Genomic DNA, 6,109 nt, shown 5'->3' with positions numbered 1-6,109 from the left:
TCTGTGCTTGCCTTCCCAGCCAGAAAGTCAGCTCCAAAGTCCCGAGTGCAAGCTCCTTCAGTGATGGACAGTTCCCTAGCTCGAGAGCATTGCCCACGGGTGATCCCCTGTAGTTTTCAATTAAGACCTCATGAAGTAGCAACTCTGAAATCTGGATATTTTTGGAAGAAACCATTACTCATAATCTGGGATGTTCTGTATGCCTCTGTGCTTTTTATTCCATCTGTCTGTCCAGAGCTGTCCCACTTGTCTTATTGAGATAATGGTCAGGAAAAACCAGGCAATCTGTCTAGTGGGCTGTCCAGTGTATAGTGGGCTAACTAGTGTTTACTGTGGATGCTTAGTGTCTAGTGACCTGTCTAGTGTCTTATCTGCCTAGTGTCTGGTTGCCTGTCTATTATCTAGCAGGCTCTCTAGTATCTAGTGGGGTGTTTAGTGTCTAGTGGTCACCAATCCCACCCATGTCCACGTGCAGCACGACTTTGTTGTTCTCCCCATCCAGAGATAGAGTCAACTTCCCCATTCCCTTAATCTGAAGAGTCTTGGAGTTTGCTTTGATGGTAGAATGTTCTAGAAGTGAACTTTCAAATTCCAAAGATTCCTAAATCTTTCAGGTTCCTCCTTCGCTCTGTTGGAATGAAGTATGATGTGGAGGAGAACTCCTAGCTCCTGAAGGATGAGGTCATGTCAAGCGGATCTGAGGCTCCCCAACCAGGAGAATGCCACCTGCCAGAAATGAAAGGAAAGCTGTCCAACCACACAGATGAATGTGGCCCAAGGAGAGAACACAGACTGATCTAGCAGACAGATCACCTGGCCAATCAATAGACCTGCAAGGCATCATGGTAATCCATCATGATTCCAGCCACTAGGCTTTGGGGTGGTTGATTCCACAGCAGTAGATAATTTATATCTGCTATTTTCCTTCTCCAAATGCACTCCAACTGTTCATCCTACACACCAGTTCCCATGTCACCACAGTGGCACCTATAATCAGTAAGCTTCTCGAGCTCCATTTTATCCAGTGGTACGTCGCCACAAGACTGAGGAGTTTCGAAAACATGAGACATCTACAGGAACTGAAGGAAAGTGGCTGGTGGATGAAGCCTAAAGACCCAGCAGTCTCTGCAAGACAGAAGAGAAAGGATCCACTGAAGAGGAAATCATTTAACCAGTCTCCATGCACCCATCCATATCCCTGAGCCACACGCAGGTCTTAGGAAAGGCCATCAGGAAGTTCAAATGGAAAAGGAAGTGCTGATGAGGAGAACGCAGGCTAACTGCCCACGCAGCCCGCCAGCACCATTTGTCTACCAAAAGCATCACAAATATGTTGAAGGAAATTAAGACCTCTTCCCACCAAGCCATTTCTTGAGAACATGGTCCCGTTGTTTCAGTGAGAAAAGAGTCAAGAGGGGCATTTGGAGGTGCAGTAAAATTTTTAATTACCTAGGCACCATTTTAAACTGGGAAATGTAATGATTAAGAAAACAAAAGGGGGCTGGAGAGATTGCTTGGTGGTTAAGGCTCTTGCCTGTGAAGCCTAAGGACCCATGTTCAACCCTGCAGGTCCCACATAAGCCAGACACACAAGGTGACACAAGCATGCAAAGTTGCATATGTGCACAAGCGGCCCACACGTCTGGAGTTTGACTTACAGTGGCTGGAGGCCTTGGTGCGCCAATTCCCTCACGCACATGCACTGTCGCTGTCTTGCACACACACAAAAAGGCCAGTCTGTTGGGCATGCCTCAAACACATATACATAAAACAAAGGGGAAAGAAAACCAGTTTCTGTCATAGGTGTTGACAAAAAAAAACACATCTCTCAGCTCAAAGGGAATTAAAAGATAGTTTATTCTGAAGCCCTGTGTGAGTGACCGCAGCCTTGGAACACAGAATTACAGTAAAGCATTGTGACTCAAGCCATTAAGCTTTGAGGTGACTCATTACACAACAGTAGATAATTTACTATTGCTACTTTCTTCCTCCAAAACCTCCTCCAAATTCCCTCAAATATCATGTTCCAACATAGTTTCCTGAAATTCTTGTAATAACAGAACAAAGACAGTTATAAATCAAGATATTTTTAAAATACAGTGCGGGAAACATCAAGTAGATGGGTGATTGCAAAGCAGGGAAGTCTCTCTATAGACCACTGATGTTATATGATGACATTCTTAGTCTCTGGGGTGATGGGAGGGAATGTTTCAATGTGGAGGGAATAGCTATACAACATTCTAGATGCATTAAAGTTCTTTGGCCCACACAAACATTCCTTCATGATAAAATCCATGAAGAAGGGCTGGGGAAATGGCTCAGTTGATTCAGTGTTTGTCACATAAGCGTGAGGACCTGAGTTTGAATCCCAGTGCTCATGTAAAAATACCAGATGTGGCATGCACATCTGTAATCCCAGCATCAGAGAGATGGGCCAGGGAAACCCTGAGGCTCACTGGCTAGTCTAAGTGAATCACTGAGCTCTAGGTTCAGTGAGAAACCTTTGTTTCAAAGAGTAAAATGGGCAGTGGTGGAGGAAGGCACTTGATGTTAACACCCAGCCTCCACAGACACATGTACACGCACACATATAAACATGCATGCACACATGTCCACAAACTATATACACATGCATGCAAAAACAGCCCTGAAGAAACCAAGATTATGTAGACCATGCCTTAACATAACAAAGGCTCTAAACAAAAACCAGCAATTATTACAATTATACTAAGTGAGGTTAAATGTAGAGAACAGTAACCAGGGAAACTGGTTTCTGGTCATTTTCCTATATGACCACACTTTTGTCCACAATCCTGTTATTAAATTATGTATAGTTAAGGCTGGAGAGCTAGCTCAGTGGGTTAAGGTACTTGCCTACAAAGCCTGACTATCCAAGTTTGATTCTCCAGTGCCCACATAAAGCCAGATGCACAATACGGTGCACGCATCTGGAGTTTGTTTGCAGTGGCTGGAGTCCCTGACATACCTACTCTCTCTGTCTTCTATCTCTCTGCTTGCAAATAAATAAAGATAATTTAAACTTATGTATAGGTATTTCTAACTTGAAATACCATCTGTTTCCTCATTTACCACAACAATATAGTTAGACAGCTACCCGTCCATGTTGCTGTCTACTTATCTACCTACGATCTTTCTATCCATCTGTCATCTCTGAATCATTGTACAACTGTGTAAGGCTTTCTTAGCTAACTTTACCCTTTAACTATATGAATTTTAAAATCAACTTGACAGATTCCATTAACAATGTTGTTGATACCTATTAACATAGCATTCAGTGATGAGTGAACTTGGGGGAGAATTTCATCTTTGCGGTGCTGAGTTATTTTTTGTTCTAAGACCTTGGTTTATCATGGCATTTCTTCATCTCTACTTTTAAAGAAAAATTTAAAAATATTTTTCCTGGTTTATCTTTGTTTACTCATTTATTTGTTTATGTATTAAAGGCAGAGGGAAGGAGGGAGAGGATGAGAATAGGCACACCAGGGCCTCCAGCCACTACAAACGAACTCCAGACACATGTGCCACCATGTGCATCTGGTTTACGTAGGACCTGGAGAGTCAAACCTGGGTCCTTAAGTTTTGCAGGCAAGTGACTTAACTGGTAAGCAATCTCTCCAGCCCTACTTTAAAAAAATTTTTTCTTTATTTTTATTTATTTATTTGCGAGCGACAGACAGAGAGAGAAAGAGGCAGAGAGACAGAGAGAGAGAAGGAGAGAATGGGCACGCCAGGGCCTCCAGCCACTGCAAATGAACTCCAGACACGTGCGCCCCCTTGTGCATCTTGCTAAAGTGGGTCCTGGGGAATCAAGCCTCGAACTGGGGTCCTTAGGCTTCACAGGCAAGCGCTTAACTGCTAAGCCATCTCTTCAGCCCCTCCAGCCCTACTTTTAAAGAAATTTAAGTTTCTCTCATACAAGTTAGTATGTGGTATATGGAGTATATGTTCTGTGTATGCTTAGTATGTGGCAACTTTTTCACATACTTTTTGTTTTGTTTTGTTTTGTTTTATTAACACATGAATCCCAGGCTGGCCTCAAGCTCACCATGTAGCTGAGGATGACCTTGAACTTCTAAACCTCCTACCTCCACTTCCTAACTGCTAAGATTACAGGTGTGTGTCATTGTATCCAGCAACTATTTTTCAATTACTTTTGATCCACATGAATGTTAAATCCATGAATGTAGGTTTGAGGATTCAGAGGGAAAGATAAAAGCTATTACATTGTTGAGATAGAAACTCCCTCAAACACCACCCCCCCAAAGAAAGAAAGAAATGTGAATCGAGGTGTTAGGCATAAACTCTATAATAATAAGTTTCAATGTAATATCAAAATCAACTCCTGATTTTATTAAACAAACATATTCTCATTCTACTCATTGGATGTGCCTAGAAAAAAATTATGTTTGGAGGTGGGCATGGTGGCACATGCCTTTAATTCCAGCCCTCAGGAGGTTTAGGTAAGATGATCACTGTGAGATAGAGATCAGCCTAGGACTATAGAATTAGTTCCAGGTGGTGAGATTGAGACCCTACCTTGATTTTTTTTTTTAAAGAAGGAACATGAAAAATTAAAATATCAAATTGTAATGCCTTGGAGCTCACTAATGCCCCAGTGTGGATTTCTGTGTGACCTTCTCTCAAAAGAGGAAGCAGGGTTAGAAAAAAGGGTGAATCTGAGCTGAGGGCAGGGAAAACTCAAACCGAGATGCAATGTTAGAAACAAGAGCTGTAAGACCTGTCAGAAAGACCCAGAAGTCAATAATAGAGATGAGGGACAAGGAAACCTTCTTCTGCAGGTAGAGACATAGGCCCAAGAGAATACAGATGCTTGCCCTACCCTGGCGAGACTAGAAGGGAACTCCAGTCTGATTCCAGATGGTGACTAGAAGAAAGTTCCTGACTCTTCCCCCTCAGTGTTTCAAGGGCTTCTCCCCCAGTACCACCCCCACTTCCATTAGCAAACACTTTCCAAATTTGTACTCCTCTCCCTGGTCCACTAACCAACCAAAGTCCTTCATACATATTTGAACTTGGCAATGAGGCTCATCCCAATTGGATGGCCAAGGTATGTATATGTGAACATTGCCTGGTCCAAGTAGCCATGTGGATTTGCACCAGATTTTTTCCCTCTCAGGACCTCTTCCGGCTGAGGAGGAGGGGGAGATTAGGGACCCCTTCTCAGCTTGGGAGCTTTTTCGCATTTTTTCTACATTCCCTTATTTCTACTCTCTTTTTTTAAACATTTTTATTGACAACTTCCATAATTATAGACAATAAACCATAATTCCCTCCCTCCCCCACTTTCCCCTTCGCAAATTCATTCTCCATCATATCCTCTCCCTCTTTCAATCAGTCTCCCTTTTGTTATTTTGATGTCATCATCTTTTCTTCCTATTGTACTGGTCTTGTGTTTTGTGCAGGTAGTGTCAAGCACTGTGAGGTCATGGATAGCCAGGCCACTTTGTGTCTGTAAGATTGCATCATATGGAGTCCTACCCTTCCTTTGGCTCTTACATTCTTTCCATAAAAGTTTGCCCTCTGCAAAATTCATCATAAGCATATAGTACTTTTGCAATTAAAAATTAGTTTTAAAATCTATCAAATTTTCCCCTTTTGTACTTTCTCACTTTTTCTACAGGACCTGGCTCAGCTGTTTTCTTCCTAATTAATACATTTACTTCTTTTCTGATCCATATTATTATGTTTTTTTTTAAACCACATTTACAGTTCTGTATACTGGCATGCTGTTGAGCTGGCATGTTTGTCTGATTGTGTGTGGCCTTGGTGTTGGTTAACTATTTGACACATAGTAGGGTCCAACCAACAGTTTGCTGCATGTTTAAGAAATAAGCTAGGAGTCCTTAGTTTCAGTTGGGCCCCTTTTGAGGTATGTTGGGGCAGGTCTGTTCTTAGGATCTGCATCTATCTGGAAAAGAGAAGCAGATTCTCCAACGGAGAGTAAGTTAGCACCCGGAAAATTGAGATAAGACTTATTTTTTGATAGACAGTATGGTAGGTTTAGGCCCTCTTATACCCCGTGATTGATGGTAGCTTGATATTGTAGAGTGGGCTTGTGTTTGGGTAT

Source organism: Jaculus jaculus, chromosome 6, assembly GCF_020740685.1.
Source record: "Jaculus jaculus isolate mJacJac1 chromosome 6, mJacJac1.mat.Y.cur, whole genome shotgun sequence".
Taxonomy (NCBI): Eukaryota; Metazoa; Chordata; class Mammalia; order Rodentia; family Dipodidae; genus Jaculus; species Jaculus jaculus.
The sequence above is the reverse complement of the archived record's forward strand: the minus strand, read 5'-3'. Positions refer to the sequence as shown.